Source organism: Stegodyphus dumicola, chromosome X1 (assembly GCF_044657685.1).
Source record: "Stegodyphus dumicola isolate Sdum_Otavi_A_Nest chromosome X1, ASM4465768v1".
Taxonomy (NCBI): Eukaryota; Metazoa; Arthropoda; class Arachnida; order Araneae; family Eresidae; genus Stegodyphus; species Stegodyphus dumicola.
This window is the reverse complement of record NC_140780.1, coordinates 38040409-38060882: the sequence shown is the minus strand read 5'-3', so window position 1 is coordinate 38060882 and position 20474 is coordinate 38040409.

Genomic DNA, 20474 nt, shown 5'->3' with positions numbered 1-20474 from the left:
ATGTATCATTTTACGATATGTAAAATGATGTCAAATGATTTACGATGTGTAAAATGATGATTTTTTTTTTTTTTTTTTTCTTGTAGTCAATTTGAAACAAAGTTATGTTTTATCCTTTTTTCAAGTGCTTCGAAGGTATGCAAGGAAAATCCTTGTACATTTGAGATTCACTTTTTTCGGTTTTATATGAGTTTTTAATGTACCGTAAATTTGTTTCTTGTTTCGGTTTTTGATCTCAAATTTACCGGGAGAACGAAAAACTTTTTCGAAGTATGTTAGTCAACTTTTAAGAAGCTTTAATTCATTTTCTTCTGAGGAGTTCTGAATTGGAGTTTCAATAAAGGGAGATTAATTTTTATATCTTTATTATCTTGTATATATTTTTACCTTTTGCATTTTTAGTTTTCGAGTTTGTACTACTATGATCATTTTTATTTTGAATTGTTTGATTTTATATTTAACCCCTTTGCAAGTAATCAAGTATTAATATTGTTGAGGAATTGCCTTGCTTTGACTAAAATTTACTTTTAACTTTAGATGCTTATAGTTTATATATTATACGTAATACATATAATTATTATTTTAAACTAAATTAATTAAATCAATTAATAATTATATATAAATTATACATATAATAATTACAAGTTATAATGGGAAATACATGAAATCATTATAATTATTATTACAAAGAAAATCAGTACTTCCCGAGATTTGCCAATAATAATAATTACTAATGATCCGCTTCTGAATTGCGCCCCGTTCTTAGAGAAATTCTATGCTATATTGCTCAAATAAGAGAAATATATTAAATTATTGTAAAATAACTTTTGCACTAAATCTTTGAAACGCACACATTAATCTGTGGCTACTAATAAATAGATCAATAATTTCTTTTCATTTATATGGATATTCCGATGAATGCAAGTAAAGCAAATTATATTTCTCATTATATTTCTCATTTAATTTCTCAATATATTAAATTGAAATATATTAAATTTATATAAAAATGTATTACATTCTATTTAATGTATTTTTATATTTATACTTATATTTTTATATTATTTATATAAAAATATATTAAATATCTCAATTATAATTGAGAAATATAACATCCGAATCTTTACTGAATGGAATTCCTTGCGGCTAGGGAAAAACTCCTTTTGGCTGGGGCAATCCTTGTCAGAAGCTGCGATGGCATTGAGAGGGAGGAGTGTATTTTTCCCTAATTCACTTTTCTTTTCGTAACGAAAATTTACTCTGAACTATTTTTTTACAAATCACCTATATACAGAGATTTTTTACAAAAATTTGTCACGTGTTCCGCCATTTCACACTGCATGGAAAAGGAGAGATGCCCCGTGGAGGACTTTTTAACGGAAACTGGCTCAGATTCATGTTACATATGGGGAAAACACCATGCAGCCAGCCCGTTTGCCGTGACTCGAACCCCCGACCGAACTACCAGCGTTCAGCTGTTCTTACTGCTCGACCGCTGGTGGGCATACAGATGTTTGAAAGAATGATCATTGATACTGTTTTCATATATGAGACAGGAAGCGATCTTATAGTCCATTGCCAGAATTATCATCGAGTCTCAACGTCTTTCTCCCTTTTTAACCCGGCGGAAGTCGCACCAAGAAAAGTTACTAGAATGGGTATCACATACCCCAATATTTAAAATACGATAAAAATAGTTTCATTTAGTTTTAAAGCTGTTTTTCTTGTTCTCGTGTATTATAAATACGTGAATAATAATTGGGTTTCAAAAAATTAATTTCCAAAATAATCTTAGAGTTAAAATTAAGATAAATGAAAATAATAAAAAAAATAAACATCATGCCTCTAAGTTTCATTGCATCTCTAATACACAATGCTTATTTTATTTCTTCACACTTTGAACGAAATACATTCATGTGTTCTTGGCACAGAATGTTTTCACATTTTAAACATTGCATTCACGTTCTTCTGTCCTTGGCGCGAGGGCAAAAAATTTATCACATCTTTCATACTTAGTTGTTTCGAATTTCATGTATTCGTTTTAATTCTTCGTCAAAACTTCTGCTTTTGTTTTGCATGCAGTACGTCAGTTTCTTGGTAAAGTATTAATCTCTGATCTTTGTTCAATACTTTTTTTCATTAATTGTAATGGTAAGTCCTGCAAAAACAGACTTCTGTTTCTGGTTGGTGGATTAGCAGTTGAATGTAATATAATTCAAGTATTTATTACAGCAACATTCAGTGCAAGAAAGAAAATTACCATTGGCCACCTCCTCGTTATTCTGGCAATTGAATAATTGGCTGACATTTCATCCCCCATATCCACTGCTCCTTTAGTCATATTATAAAAACATATAATTCCTGACGTTTTATTTTCTCCAATAGTATCATTTATAGTATGATCGTTATATAATGTTGAAAGCATAAAAACAGTTTTTCCTTTTTTAGGAACATCAGGAATTAATGTTTTATCTTTTTCGAAACCAAAACAGTGTAGAAAATATTCCTAGTTTCATCTCTAGTTTCCGAAATGCAATCTTCATCGCTTTCAAATATTCCTAATAAATCTCACAGACGTTGCATCTCCAATTCATAGGAAGTCATTCTTTTTACCATAATGCAGTTAGACATTTTTAAGAATTTAATGTCAAGTACTTTAAAATTACTTGCGAGTAGAAGTATTTACTGTTACACTCTATAAATAAATTTCTAAACTAAATATTCAGTCAAAAAAACACTTACGCGGACAGGCGCGTGGGGTGTGTCATACCCCAGTTCCAACAAAATACCGATAAATCTTGTTCTGAAACACACAGGCAAAGAAAAAGCTGTTCTGAACGTCAACCACAACTAGAAACTTAGCTACTGAAATCAGCGCAGAATTTCAGTTTCACAAGTTAGGAATATTCTACTTTTATGTAGGGTTGGGTTATGGTCCCCACGCGCTTTCCCGCGGGTTAAGTACAATGTTGACTTCATTCATTCAAATATTCTGAGATCGTAGATATTTTTCGTCTGTTTCTTTTTAAAATCCTTATCTTCGTCTCTTTTATTCGAACATTTCGAGAATAGCCAAGGCACAATCGGCCTCCCGTTGGATACTTGTCCATGGTTTTTTGCCCGAAAATTCCTTCCTCCATCGACGAATAACATTCGACCTCTCTGATGATTTTCTCTCCCGTCTAATACTTTTTCCTCAAATCCCTTCCAACCTGCCCTTCCTTCTCCTCGCAACGAAAGATCATCCCTTCGATAGCACTTGCTTCTCCCTCGTTCTGGAAACTACTCTGCGTTTTTTAACGAGTTGCAAGTCTTTCTGCTTGATTTTTTATGTTTATTTTTTTTTTTTACAATTTCTTTGCATAAAATATTCTACATAACAGTATTTTATACCGTATTATTACCCAGTTATATGATTATTACTAAACTGAATAAACATGTGCAATATTTTAAATTATTTGAAAACTACTCATCTATCGAACCCATTTGGTACTTACGTATTAACGCAACCAGGCCAAAATTCACATAAATCGGCAAATTTGGCGACCGTACTTACGGCAACCTTATGTTAATTTATTAAAGCGAGGTGTGCGTAGTTCGTAGATTCGTTCGTTGCCTACATTGTGCCATTCGTAGATGTTTTTTTTAAGTTAAAACATGTCGCTGTGTACATGGATTCTTGTCAAATATTTTTGGTTAGAAACTTTACGTTTTTGCTATCTAAATTTTTTGTTTTTGTTTCGGATTTTTAGCTTAAATCGTGTGTTCAAAACGTAGTTTTTGCATGTGCGAAAACCGCGTTTTTGGAGACCTTTTAGGCTTAAAGTTCGAAATATAGACAAGAATCCATGTACACAGCGACATGTTTTAACATAAAAAAACGTCTACGAATGGCACAATGTAGGCAACGAACGAATCTACGAACTACGCACACCTCGCTTTAATAAATTAACATAAGGTTGCCGTAAGTAGGGTCGCCAAATTTGCCGGCGAATTTTGGCCTGGTTGCGTTAATACGTAAGTACCAAGCATTTTTAGGAATTTACGAAATAAATTAGGATTATGCGATGCTTTTTAATCAATGTATTAACAATTTGTACATTATTTTATAATTATTAATTTCTTTAAAATAAAAAAGATCTAACTTTCTATTGAACTAAAAATTCGAACAGACCCTTTGAACATCTGTATCTCATGAATTTTCCATGATACAGATCTGGATATTTCCCGTCACAAATGAATAGTTTCAGTTTTAAGGGAATTTATTGCTACAGCGTTATTCTTCGTGTAACTTCACGTGATGTGAATTTGTATTTATTTAATTTACTTGAATTTATTTGAATTATTTGAAATTATGATTTGAATTTCAAAGAAGTCCTTAATTAGAATTGCAATCTGCAGCAAGCTACATAAATTTTAACAAAGGCTTCCTGGCAAAAAATTCTGAACAACCAAATAGTTACAGTTTTAAAGCAATTTATTGCTACAGAATGGTTTCAGTGCGAGTGGTGCATGATCGAGTACCCGGTTCTTGGGGGACTTACCTCCATCGAGAAATTTGTCCACTTCGAGAATATCACTCAGAGATAAATTACAGTGCGTATGCATTACGGAATGCGAGTGGTGTTAAAGAATATCGAACTGAGATCGAACTGGAAGTGGGAGAAATACCTTATATACTCCCCTTTTTAAAGGGCGACTAGGGTTTTAGGGGGGGGGGACCTAGTCGCCAAATCCTGGGTGCGTAGAATCATCATCCACAACCTTTTTAGTTCGAGCGCTACTTGTAGAGTCATTAGGTATTTTTTCTGAAGCCAGAGAGAGGAAAATTTAGCAACGCCTTCGCCAAGTACGTTGCACTACTGAGAGGAAAAACAGTCGAGTTCAGCGTACGGCTGTGACGCATCCTCCTGCGTCTGCAGCAGAAATTCAAGCTGAAGTTGGCACCATTGTGACACAAGGAACTATTACAAATCGGTTACTTGAAAGATAGCTCCGAGCCAGACTTTCTGTAGCGTGCATTCCACTGACTCTAAACCACTGCATTTGCGACGTCAGTGGTGTCAAGCTAGAGCTCATTGGGTGGAGATCTGTTGTATTTTCTGATGAAACCCGGTTTTGCCTTGATACCAGTGATGGCGTGTGTTGGTTAAAAAGAGGTCAGTTGAGAGCTTGCAACCAACCTGTCTGCGGCCCGGACACACTGGACATACACCTGGAGTTATGGTCTGGGGCGTAATTTCATGACAGCAGGAGCACTCTCGTGGTTATGCCACGCACTCTGTCTGCAAAGTTGTATGTCAGTCTGGTGATTCAACCTGTTCTGCTGCCATTCATGAACAACATTCAAGGGGGTGAGAGGGTATTTTCCAACAGGATAACGCTCGCCATCATACCGCTGTTGCACCCCAACATGCTCTACAGAGTGTCGACATGTTGACTTGCCCTGCTAGATCACCAGATCTAATTCTCCAGTCGAGTACATATGGGAGATCTTTGGGCGACAACTCCAGCGTCATCCACAACCAACATTAACCGTCCCTGTATTGAGCGACCAAGTATCTGTCATCAACATCAGAGAGAGAGAGACCATCAGAGAAAAGCTGAAGATTTAACATTCAACTATTTAGATAAACAATAACAAGTTTTCTAAAAAAAAAAAAAAAAAAAAAAAAAAAAAAGACCTAACAAGTTTTTTTAATCAAAAAAACTAACGTTTATGTAATATTTAATAATTTTAGTAGCTTTCCATACATATTATAGCTAAGAAAAAAGTAGCATAGCCCTTTTAGTTTAGGAATTTGCATGCACACTTAGGGAATTTTATTTAATAGTTAATTGCCTGCAATGCGTTTAATGTTAAGCTGAAATCAAAGTTTGGTATTTTTGAATTAATGAGAAATGCGTTGAGAGAGAAATGTAAGTTCGATAAAAAAGAAAATGGAAACTTTTTATTTCATTTCTATTTATCATGATCATCAAACTTTTCTAAAATTTTCCCTGGATTTTATAGGGATAAAATTCAATCACTAACCAAATTCTCAAGTCAATATTATCCCCAGACAGTCAAATAACTTCCTTGCTCTAAATACCTTCCTTAAGAACTTCTGCGTGTATTTTAAGAATTAAGTTAAGTGAAAATCAGGTAGCTTTGCTACTTTTGAATCTTACATTTTGTTTAATTAGTTTTTAACTGATATTATGCATTTTTAGAATTCGAAAAACTTTCCCACTTGATAACATTTTATTGAATTGAATTTTATTGAAGCATATCTAGAAAAACTACATGTTTTTTTAAGAAAATTCAAATCCTTATATATATGCCTTTTTTACGCTATTGGCTTTTATATACGAAGTGATAAATAGCATAAATCAAGTTTTACATATCTGAAACATGATAAATATTATGTTCAAAGCTCTTATCATAATTACAATTGTATTAATTTTAAACCATAAAAAACGACTACATTCATACTCCCTGAAAACTTTGCTCTTTTATAGAAACTGATACAGGTTATGCCCTGTTATAATCTTAAGACATAATCCCGACGTAAATTTTCCCGAGGCAAGGAAAATAGGCAGATGTACAATCGGTGTTATCTTTGAAAGCCTATATTCATTTCGGGAAACGGGAACAGCAAGGGACTATTGTAATATGAACTAAAAGATTAGGGCATCATATGTAACAGAAAATCTGAAAACGGAAATAATCGGAAGCAGTTCTGTTTTAAATGAGATACACGAAGGAAGTACAACTGCATTTGATGAAGAGCACATTACGTATAGGGAAAAGCCTTTTCACCTGTTTAATTAGAAATCTGAAAAAAAAAAGCATGCTCGCGTGTTTTTATATATATATATATATATATAAAAACACGCGAGCATGCTTTTATATATATATATATATATATATATATATAAGGAACCCTCTCCTCTCAAGAAGGAGTTCCAGTTTTAGAAAATAACTCATTTCGCACGTGTGTCTATTTTAAAAAGTGAAGAGGTCTCTTCAGAATCAGAGTTCTGTAGCCTCTGTGTTCTAAATCATAAATGACTCAGTCATAAAGAAGATGTTCTAATTTCGCGAATATTGCATAAAACGTATGGAACTTTTATTTAATGAATTTAAATATGTCGAACATTTTATTAATTAGATAATTTATTCGAGGGAGACTATATAAAATGTCATTTTTTGCTACTAATACAATCCTTTCAATCACCGGGCAGACTTGTTTGTCTACGTTTTTAAATATTTTATAACTGGATGCACACGTTTAGGTTTAGAGTTAATATTTGAGGGAATAACTATGGTTAAAAAATTAAAAAATTATGGTGAAAATTAGCATGATTTCTTTCTGTATGTTTATCTGTTTTCTAGTCTGTAACTCAACTAGTCATATATTCATTTCTTATAAATGGTAAATAATATAATTATTACAATAGAAAAGCTTTAGGTTGGTGCAAATTTCATATAAAATCTGCTAATTTAGGGCTTCTTTCTTTAACTATGTATTTTGTATGTTTCTTTGAATTTTGTATTTTAGATCGTATTTTTCTTTTCTCTACAGATTTATTTAAGCATTCTTCATAGGTACCCCGATGGAAAGCAAATCCCATAAAATATTCATCTTCCATCTCTGTACCCTATACGTAAGCTTATATTACCTTAATAATTAATCCAGCTCTTTACTATATCATCATCAGTGAAAAACACTTAGTGAAAACACTAGCATAAGTTTTTATTTACCACTCTTTATTTTGGGGAAGGGGAGGGAACTCTGTAAATCATGAGGAGTAGAAGCTCAATATATTTTTTCCCCCTGCATAGAGACCTACGATCTGTATTTACGCTGCTGATTACAGGAAGACGACACAAACTACATGGAGATAATTCTTTGCATTAACTAAGGCTCGAATTCGAGATACAAATACCAATATTTCATGGCTTCAGTCTCTAAGTCATTCATAAGCCAGTGGATGAGCCCTGAAATATATTTACTATATTAGCTAACTCTTGTAGGAACTGAGTATCATTATAACTAGCCTTATCTCGAATATTTCATTTAATTTTATGGCTTAAGCCTATTATTTTTAAAAGTTTACAATAATCTATCACTTATTCTTGGAATAAAGTCATTTTACTTTGGTATTTCTATAAGATTTGCATTTCAACTAAAAGCTGGCCCTTTGTAAACTTTTCTTAAAATATATTTGCAATAAGTAAGATTTAAAATTTTTCTACTTGTAATATAGTGCCTCTCATGGAAGAAAACCCATTGTTTTTTTGCCTTACATTAACTGTACTAATTAGTTTTGGAACGGTATCTAATTCGACAGTATTATAACAGTTGTTTTCAATAAAAATTTATATTAAGCTGCGAAGATAGTTCTAGTCTGTTCTTTACAGTATGTCAATGGTTCCTAAAATGTGGATTGTAAGACAATTTTCACGGGCTACGAAATGTTTTGAATTTTTTTTTTTTTTCTTTTTTGTATTATTAATCATTTTAGTAGTGTTAATACATTAGAACGTGAGACCCAGTCATTTTGGTTGCATTTAAATAAGAGATTTACAAGATCCTATTAAAATTTTTGTATTCTTAAAATTATATTTCATATTACAAATAGCGTATATATTTGCAACTGTGAATTAAATTATAATTATCCCTTTTTAATTACATGTATTTGTCTATTAGCAGTCCATCACTGCATTATTTTCTCCTACGAATGTCTTTTTCTCCTCTTCTATTTTTTTCTTTTTTAACAGAGGAATTAAAACAAACGATACAATTTTAGTATAGCAATATTAATTAGCAGTGAACTTATTTACGAAAAGTAATTTAAATGTTGAATTAAACCCGTTTCTAAAGCTTAAGCTGAATGTCTGCTTATAAATATATATCTATATATTTAAGATCATACAACATTATATATATATATATATATATATATATATATATATATTAATCAGAAATATTTTATCCCAGAGCTCTCTCTTTCCCCTCGTTATCTTAAAAATTTAACATTACGAAACTTACTTTAATCATTTGCCAATTTAAAGAATATTTTAAAAGTAAAAGGGAAATTATATTTAGCATAAGTTTTGGGTAGCTACTTTGTTGCATTAATCAGTCTTTCGATTTCAATTATACCAATCAACATAACATATGTAACATAATGTAAGTTGATTTTCGATATTAAGTAGACTTTGTTAAGTTTTAATTATTTAACATCCTGAATTTTATTTTTCAATCAAATTTTTAATATAGTTATCTTTCTTTTCCTTACCTTCTACTGGTCAGATTTCTTAAATAAGTATAATTTCTTGAAGCCTTACTTAATTCATTCAAACCTTTCTCTTCACGTTATAGATTTTTAAAATATACACTAACTTCACATTTCTTTTTTGGTCGAACTGGATACGGAATTCCACAGGAATGGGTTATAAAGTTAAATCTCCGTTTATGTTCATATATGTTTAGGTTAATTTACGCATTTTACACTAAGCATCAAGATTCAGTTCATAGTTTAACTCATTAAAAGCAATAAAATATTTATTTATATATTCCGATGCGTAACACTTAAGTGTATAGTAATTAAGTGATGAATAATCGTTCCAGTTGTGCATGGTTTCTTTTCATGTTAGACAAAGATACGAATTCCTATTTAAAAATGGACTTGAAATCAAAGAGTGCTGTGAACGCCTTATTTCTTGTACATGGTATCATAGTCCAGGTGCATAAATTAAGTTTAATATTATTAAGTATTATTCTACATTTCATGATATTTTTTATGTAACCAATAAAATCTTTTTTAACTCAAAGAATAGCTAGAATAAAATTTGCACTCATCCGTATAAGGAAGAATTTTTTAATGCTGTAGAAATCACTGAAAAAAGTTCACCTAAAATTTGTATCTAAATTTGTATCAATGTTTGGCATTATATCTTTCTACCAAAGTAGTCATGGATAATTTGTAAACTCCTTTAGCAAATAAGAAATATAGTTAAAAAATTTAAAGCTTTAGCTCAGCTTTAAAATTAGGCAAAATTCTACTTAAGAGTGGCATTCATTTTTAAAAAAATTCTACGTGTTTGGAAAGAATTTGACAAAGCTTTGCTTTCTTTTAGTCGTCACAAGCTAACTTTTTTATGTAAACGGCATATTAAACTTAAGTTCATCCATAAAATGTAATAAATTACAACCACACATCTAATGGTGCCATCAATCTTGAACAAATGAGGCATGCAGATAGAACTCATTTCTTTTGTTTTGGTCGACTAGTGATCTAACAACTAAAGCCGGGAGACACTGGTAATATCGGTTCAAGTTCCATTCGCGGAGAATGAAATGTGTGGCTGCGGAAGTTCTCCAAGATTTTCTTCATGAGCAACTTATGTGTGCATGGCTGTAATACTCTTCTGTTAACTGAGTTATTTTGATTTCTATTAAAATGGAAGTAAAATCTTTCCATTTCTTATTTGGTAATAACCCTTCCTTCCCTAAACTCTGTGAAGTTTAGATGAATATTCACGAGAATCTGGCAGAATTGCGCCAGTAGAAAATTATTCATTAACATCTAAGCTCTAGTCCTCTATGCGTAAACTCCTAAGATTTAGTCCTTATGGGAGTCGTCAACTTTTTTGTCATAATTATGGAAGTAATAAGGCAATTACTTTTGTTATTTATTTCACATGACAGTAACGATTCCATTATAATTGTTCATTTTATGATATGATATTGTGGGATTTTTTCCGAAGCAAAAGAAAGATAACACTAATAAAGAGAATAAACTTGTTTTCTGAGTTGAACAATGTTTAAGCAATAAGCGATTGTTCTGGTGGAACTATGCTGGCTGGCTTTAATGATGTACAAATTAACGGTTTCTTTACATATATTTTCCCTACTTGTAATAAATTATCCCAACTCTTTATTCAAATAGTATTTCTTTATTTTTCCTACTTGTAATAAAATATCCTAACTCTTTATTCAAATAGTATTTCTTTAAATACTATTAAATTCTTAGAATCTTTGAAAGGCAGCTGCGAAGAGACTATTAATGGTTTTGCTTCCTCTGAATTAAACATCTACATAAATTCATATAGCTATATACTTTACTATGACATTCTTAATTAATTCTTTTACCATTTTCTGTATTAGAAAATTAATTTTACATAGAGCTATAAACCATTTATGACCGTAGAGATCCTTTCAACTATCAAATTTCAATTCTTCTCTTAGTGCCTTTTTGGAAAGTCATCACACTGTGGTAATCATCATCTAACTTACAGAGTTAGACCCCCCCCCAATGGATTGATAACTGTTTTTTTTTTTATGAATGTGATACATTTGGATAAAACAGAGACTGTAACTCCCTCGTATCAGTTTCTAATAACATTTGCTTAAATGGGTAATTTACGTTTTTCGATTTTATTATCTCTTTGAAATTTTACTCTGTTATTTAATGCTTCCCAATAGAAAACTTGAATAATCTTTAATAAATGTTAAATACTATAACTTTCTTATCAGGAAGAAATAATATTTCTAATAACATTTGCTTAAATGGGTAATTTACGTTTTTCGATTTTATTATCTCTTTGAAATTTTACTCTGTTATTTAATGCTTCCCAATAGAAAACTTGAATAATCTTTAATAAATGTTAAATACTATAACTTTCTTATCAGGAAGAAATAATATTTCTAATAACATTTGCTTAAATGGGTAATTTACGTTTTTCGATTTTATTATCTCTTTGAAATTTTACTCTGTTATTTAATGCTTCCCAATAGAAAACTTGAATAATCTTTAATAAATGTTAAATACTATAACTTTCTTATCAGGAAGAAATAATATTTCTAATAACATTTGCTTAAATGGGTAATTTACGTTTTTCGATTTTATTATCTCTTTGAAATTTTACTCTGTTATTTAATGCTTCCCAATAGAAAACTTGAATAATCTTTAATAAATGTTAAATACTATAACTTTCTTATCAGGAAGAAATAATGTTTCTAATAACATTTGCTTAAATGGGTAATTTACGTTTTTCGATTTTATTATCTCTTTGAAATTTTACTCTGTTATTTAATGCTTCCCAATAGAAAACTTGAATAATCTTTAATAAATGTTAAATACTATAACTTTCTTATCAGGAAGAAAGGGGTGATAATTTTTGTTATTTAAACATATCAGAAACCAGTCACAACAAACTACTGCTACTTATATTTATGTGTCTCTTATTACCAATTACTATTTCTCACATTTGTGTCGCGCATTATAAAACTATTTAAAGAAGTTCATAAATAGTTGCAAAATTCAAAATTAACTATAAAGACTGCATTTTCACAGAATGAAAACTCATGGCAAACCAGTATGGTAATAAAAAGTCAATTTTAAGTATTAAAAATAAAAGTAACACATAACTAATAATGCAATTTTAATTCATCATTATTTTACATGAAAAATCAGTAATCGAAACTCAATTTTGTGTCCGATAATAGCAATTCTGGTACAGGCTTCTAAAGCGCAATAAAAGGTTCCATAAATACGTTGAAATGCTGTAAGGAAAAATAATAATTTTAAGATTTCTGAGAATTATAGCTTTTCAATTTGTTTCGAATTTCTTTCAGTGCTTTTAATTAATACATTTTATTTCTATATGTTCTTCAAGTATTTAGTGCAAATAAAAAATGCATGGTAGTAAAATCATACAATATGTTTACATGTGCAATGTAATACAGATGTCTTTAAAATGCATGCATACAGGATATTAGTTCGAAGTTTGTGTATATAATGAGAGAAATTGATCTAGAAATTGACGTTAAGGATTCACTTGTTTAACATTTTTTTAATAAATGTATATACAGGATTGTTATAATTTAAGTTCCACTTTCAAAGACTGTAAAAAAATAACTTTTAGATGAATGTTTTATTAAATTATTAAATGTTTTCTTTGTGAACGCCTAAAATAATCGTAGTGCACTTAATTAACCCATTATCATTGTTGCAAGTGTATTAGGGATATTTTTGTTTTTTCTAGACATAAGCAGCAACTTAAAACTAATTTCTTTAAACTAGCGGGGGTTATATATTGCGCATAATGACAGCACCTGTCTGCAGCGAAATGATGGGAGAAAAATGTTAGGACTTCGGCCGCCGCGCGCCGTAAATTACGTCTCTCCCCATTTGTCTGTACTTTGGTGATATACTCCGTGAAGCTTTATCTCCTCTGAGTACAGTGAAATGGACCGGAACGCTTGCAGACAGAGGAGCACAAAATGGTTTTCTCGGTACATGAAGTTGGAAGAGGGCAAAGATTCCGGGTTTTGAGTCAGTATTGTCTGCGGTAAATTAGATCGTAGAGTAAGCGTCCTGCAGATGGTACTGATACTCAGATAACTAAATAGTGCTGGTGGATTCTGAAACTAAGGATTCTTCATAATATACAAAATATCACATCGCAAATACTTCTATGTTATCTCGCAGAAGCATGGTAAAGATCCATGCTTATAAACTTATAAAATGCTGACCGACTTATAAAAACGAACCATTGCTGCTTTTGTATTGTGAAATTGGAAAGAATTTAAATTTAATGGAATTAAAAATTTAATAGGTTATTAAATTAATTAATGGAATCATTTTCATTTATGTATTATACCGTATTTGCGTTTAATTTCATATTAAAATAATAGCTTTTTGTGGTGCATTTAAGAAATAACTAACTAAAAGCGATAAATCGAATATTATATCATTATCATTCCTTTAGAAAATGTCACTTTTTAGATACGTGAGCTTATTATCAGCAGTTTTTAGCTTTGTGCAGACAGAAAGAGTTTTGTTAGTAAACATAATTATTATATAATGAAATATAATCTCGTGAATAAAGGTTAAGGTTATTTTTACAGAAATCTAATACACAGCGACATTTTAATGCATTTTTAACTTTATTCAGCAAAATAAATAACATTATTTTTTAATATGAATAAAATATTTTACAAAATATTAGATTTCAGTGCATTTTACAGAACATAAAATTACAACTTTGAGTTCACAGTATAAATGTGCACAAAAATATAGACAGCGAAATATGTTATCTCTGCACTTCATTCATGAACTTGCAGAATTTACATGTCCATAAGGGATGATGATAAAAAGTTTAACCTTAATAAGCCTAGCTAACATGAGTTATGCGTTTTCTCAGAATGAATTTTTAATGTTAAAGCTTATGTTTTAAAAAGAAAAAGGTGATAAGTGTATATATAAAAAAATATTCAGGAAAGGTAATATATAAAAATAAATATTCGAATGCCAGTATGCTGGCAGAATGCTTTCGTGTGTTCTTCCAGCAGTAACAAATGCCGGGAAAAGGGAGGGAGATTTCGTCAAAACGTTTTTAATGTCCACATTGAAATACTTGGGTAGTAATTGTGCTTATTACAATGGATAAAGGAAATGAAACAGAAAAGTATCAGCAATACTTTCACTTCATTAGACCTCAATTATTCGAATCTTAGATATGCTGCCATATAACCAACAGAAAGCTGCTTTAGAGACTTAAAGGATAAGCTTTGTTGAAAAGCACAATTGTGGGTACGTGAATGGGTTGTAATCCCTCTTCATGTAATCCTCTTAGCTCGGGAGAAACCCCAAAGGCTTCAAAGATAGTTCCAAAGATCTATTGGGCCATGAAAGATTTTTGTTCACTTACAATGTCACTCCGATCTCTTACTTTTTACTCGGTGCTAGTGTCTTGTAGGCCTCAGTATATACCGAATCGAGACAAGGGATATAATAAGGGCCAAACTGCATATAAAAAATTATAAATGAATTTAAGAAGAAATTACAGCAAAAAAAAAAAAAAATAAATAAATAAAAAATAAATAAAAATGAAGCAATTTATAGCCTGTTCTTATAAATATCTATGTAGCCGTTATTATTATTATTTTTGATTCCACAGCACAAACCATCAAAATAAGGACATGGGAGATTTCCAGCAAAATGCAATTGTCCTAAATAAACAATGGAAATTTACAGGAACTTTTTTTTTTTTTTCCTTTGAATATCTGCGGTTTTAAAATGGCTGTGGAAATAAAATTATCAGCCAATTCAGATTATAAAATTCAAATTTTTGTATCAGTATCATTGCTAAGTATCAATATCACTGCTAAGTAAATGCATTCAAACTGAATGGACTTGGAGAGTTTTATATTTCCTTGAGAAATCCCACCCACGCCTCATACATTACAATGTTTAAATATTTGACCTGTCTTTCTCGAAAATTAGTGGGTCGAAAACTACCCACGCTATGAGATATCCTGTTCACGTCAGAAGACCTTGGAGATTTCCTCCCATTCATAATAACAGAAGCCTGTAGCATAGTTGCATTAGTTCTGCTACCTAAATGTAAAAAAAAAAAAAAAAAAAAAAAAAAAAAAATTAAATATTTCCTTGACTAATAATTTTCGCGCAGTATATTTTTTCTAAAATTTTGTTCAATTATTTATTCTTTTTTAAGTTACTGCGCTGATGAAACGCACCAGCTTAACAGTAAGTAACTTGAGATATTGAAAAAAAAAAAAAAAAAGAAAAAAAAGAAAGAATATTTGCATAGCACTTCTCCCATCATTGTTTCTTCATTGCATCTGCATGAACTAAGAGTAAATGGGAGTTCAGAATATATATCTTTACTAAAATTTCTCATCAGAAGCTTAATAAGATTTCCTAAGAGAATCCAGTGAAAAACAAGGCATTCTAAAGAGCAAAGAACATATAATTCTTTTATTTTCCACTTTTTATATATACTTTACGTTATTTATTCATTCCTTGAACTTTTTAAGTAGAACGATTCCAGCCAATGAAACAACTAGCCAGAACTGTTTACCACTGCCGCGTAACATTTTTTTATTAGAAATTTCGAAGGGCCTCCTAGTTCGCAATTTAGAAGATGCATAAATTATAAATATTTGTAAAGTATTTAGAATACGTTAAATATTTTTTAATATTAAGATCATGTCATATTAAAACATTGTTTCAAATATCGTCTATTAAATGCATTTGCATCAGTTAACCAGTTTATTTTAGTTACTGAAAAAGATAATCTACATTTAACACCAATTCCTCATTTCTACAAAGACTACGCAACGCCGTTAGAACGTGAAAATAATCGTACGATTATTTGTTCAAGCTCTAACGGCAATAACATAAATAATAAATAATATAATAAACAAGAAAAAAGTCGTAATAAGTATGGCATAAGTTCTAACCTGGGTAAGGTAATGGTAATAAGAATGGCATAAGTTTGTATTAATAATGGCATAGTCGTAATAAGAATGGCATAAGTTCTAACCTGGTAATAAGAATGGCATAAGTTCTAACCTGGGTATGCCACCATCCTGTTAAATCCTCAATACACGCCATAGTTTTGTACTCTCAATAGAGCCAAACATCATTTTCACGCCTGGCTGTCGAGTAAAATTGTGTCTGCGAAAGCAAAGGGTGAAACGTTTTTCAATATTTATAGAAGTGACGCGTTTTTTTTTTTTACTCTAACCTCCGTATTCATTATGTATCAAAAGTAACTCACAGTCTGAGCTATCTTTAGCACATTTGGCATTCTACATTGGTATTTATGGAATTTGAGACATGATGCAGAGGGTTACAGCCGAAAACATCGCGGCAAAAACATCGTGGACGAAAACGTCGCGGAGAAAACAACGCAAGGCGAAAACGTCGTGCTACAAAACATCGTGGGAGAAAACATCGCAAAGAGAAAACATCGCAGTTCTAAAACATCGTGGTACAAAACACCGTCGTCGAAAATAAAGCGGACATTTGAAGACGAAAACGTCGCGGAGAAAACAACGCAAGGCGAAAACAAAACATCGTGGGAGAAAACATCGCAAAGAGAAAACATCGTGGTACAAAACATCGTCGTCGAAAATAAAGCGGTTCAAAAACTTCGCAATTTAAAAACATCGTCGTCGAAAATATCGTGGTAAAAAATAAAGTATTTACAAATCATCGCATGACGATAACATCGCAGACATGCTTTTTTCAGGCATGCTTTAATAAGTGTAAATGGATATTCCCATAATGATTTGTGAGCGCAAGATGGAAAGAAGGATAATTTTTACTTTCATATTTTTTATTAATTAATAAATTTTTGCTCAGAAAATAAAAAGGAAACTTAAGCATAGAAAATTAATGCAACTTATAGCACTTAATAGAATTTTAAACCGACATAGTTAACTAACAAAGGCCATTAATAAATCATTTTTATAAAGTTTTTACTGGTAATATTTCATGAAAAGTATAATCTATAAGTTACATTTAATTTTCTATGCTAAGTTTTCTTACGTTTTCAGCAAAAATTTATTAGTTAATAAAAAATGTGAAAGTAAAATTTATCCTTCTTTACACCTTGCGCTCACAAATCATTATGGGAATATCCATTTACAATTATTAAAACCTGAAAAAAGCATGTCTGCGATGTTATCGTCATGCGATGATTTGTAGATACTTTATTTTTTACCACGATATTTTCGACGACGATGTTTTTAAACTGCGATGTTTTTGAACCGCTTTATTTTCGACGACGATGTTTTGTGCCACGATGTTTTAGAACTGCGATGTTTTCTCTTTGCGATGTTTTCTCCCACGATGTTTTGTAGCACGACGTTTTCGCCTTGCGTTGTTTTCTCCGCGACGTTTTCGTCCACGATGTTTTTGCCGCGATGTTATCGGCGGACACCGATGCGGAGTTATGTGCAGAGCGCGCTGTAAGTAAAAATTATACATACTCGTAATATGGCGCTAATGAAAAGTATGGGCTTGACAGTTCGTTACTTGGTACATTATAAAAGGGGATAACATTTGCATAGAATTTCCTCTCAGTCATTGTTTCTGTGTCATGTTTTTATGTCCATGTCTCTTTCAAAGAAGCCAGACTAGATTTTTTTACATTTGTGTTTTCTTTTTACGTGTTGTCATCCCAATGAGCTATAATTAGAGAGAAAATTTATTTTACCTTCTAAATGGTTGAACACAATCAATTATAAAACGATCGCAGAAAGCACTATAGCATATAACAAAACGTTATATGAAATATATGATTTAAATTAGAGAAGTGGTTCATTTATCCAACGCTAGTTTTTGTAGTAAAATGAAGTAACATTTTGTAATATTTATGCAGAAAAATCAGTTAGCTTGAAGTTTCTTGAAATTGTATAATAAAATAAAATAAAAAATAAATGTGTTTAAGCTGAGACTCTTATAACAAATTCCTTTATTTAAATTCAAACATAGAACGCAATGAAGGCTATGAATAGCTTAATAATATGCTTTGTATTTTAGTTCATATACATTACGCTGTCATACAAATTTTATAAAGTTTACGATTGAATTAATAAAAATACCATACGGGTTCTACTTTTTTCCTAAAACTAAGTATAGTTTTAAAATTTCAAGCAACAAATGGAACGGTAAATTGTAAGTACACATAAAATGAGACATTCAGAAGAAAATAACTGATATAACGAAATTTTACTTTGAAATTGCTTATCTTCTACCTCAAACTTTTCCAAGTGCATTTACTGGTTTCATATCCTGTGGAATGGGCTGACTGCATGGGAATTTCTATGGTTTTCTCATCTGTTTCATGAATGTGAGTGAGATTATCATAAAAAGACCTTCTAGAAAGGCATCCCTTTGTAGAATGACTTTTAAAGATAGCCTTTCTATGCTTTGCTTTCAAACAGTCTAATGTATTCTAATCAAGTATTTCTAATACTTGATTAGAATATATTAGATTTATTTGTAATAATAATACATTAAACCTGTTTTAATCATACGAATGCACTTGTCACACAGTTTTCTTGCAAACGATACGTTCATAACTTGCTATTTCTCCTGCCTTATCTCAGAAGCCATTTTTTTAATAGAATTATGATTTCATGAAATTATACACATTGATTTTTCTACGATCATGTAATCAGAGGGGAAGCAATTTATTACCGAAAAGTATTGGCTTCCAGCAACAAAAATAAATTCTTAATATAAAACTGGTATATTTTTCTTTATTTGAAAGCATAAGAAGTCGAGCTGAAAAATACAGGAATTGAGCAGCAAAGGTAAAGAAATATAGGTAATAAAAATAGATAAATAAAAATAACTTTTTTCGTGAAATTTTGGTACAAAAATGCAGCATTTGTTCATTATTTTCAGAAGTTCTTAACGGTCCACTACTCTTGGTGGTGTTTAAGTCACTGAACACTGAAAAGTCACTGAACACTGGTAGTTCAAATGCCAGCGAATGGGCTGGCTGCATGAGTGTATCTGTGGTTTTCCTTATGTGTAACGTAGATACGATCGAGTTTCTTTTAGAAAGTCCTCCATAAAGGCCTCCCTTACGCAGATAGCCCTTGCTGACTTTGCCGTAATCAAATAAACCAAACCAAGTACGAAGGTCTTTGTATCACAAATGAGAATTTCATTTATTTATTTGTTTTATCCACTCCCCAACACTTAATTTACTTCTGGTATCAAGAGCTCACTCTAGTAGCTCACTCTCTTACTTGAAATCAGGAATAAACCGCTATCCCTGTATTGTTTAAAACAGCTTCTGGTTTCATATTTACTTAGGATTTAATAAGATGTATATCATTATTGTTACCATTCCTATCTGCGAATAGCTTTCATACCAACATTTATGTCCCATGCAAACTGGTCTCCTTTTACTTAAAAAGTACCGTTATGTGAGATCAGGATAGGACCAGAATTAAGAAATTCAGCATTCAACTTGAGAAGTAGTGACCACATTCAATGTCCCATAAACCCATGGAAGCATGCATTGAAAAAAAAAGACTGACAAAAAAACAGTCTCAATATAAATTTTAGACTAAATTCACAATGTGCAGAAATTTATTAAATTCTTCCTGGGAGACTAATCATGGTAAGTTTTAAAAAAGATTTCAGCTTCTGTTTAACTTCTAACAAAGTTAGAAACTGCAAGTCCTTTTTAGGACTTGCAGTTAAGTGTAATAATTGAATCAAATAAAATATTCAAAATGCATTTTATCATCTTTCAAACACGCTAAATATTCATGCAACAAATTTCACTGAATGTATTAGAACTATCTTTATGTTTAATAACTATTTAAAATAGGCTAGAACCAAATTTATCAATTAATTGTTTTCAAAAAGCAAAGATTTTCATATGCCACAATATTCATATGATCAGTCTTTCCGTAAGTGTCTCTTTTAATGCTTCATATATAATCATTAAATCTTACAAGATGTTAAAATGAGGAACGCGAAGAAAACTTTGCAAATCACATTACACAAGGTACGATTTAAATTCTGTGTGCTTTCTTAGGCTGTTTAAATGACAATTTATTTCTTTTCTTTACAAAATATAAATTTTTCTTGTTGCTGTTGTTGCCCAAATGAAAACAAACAAAATCTGGAAACTAATTTAAAAA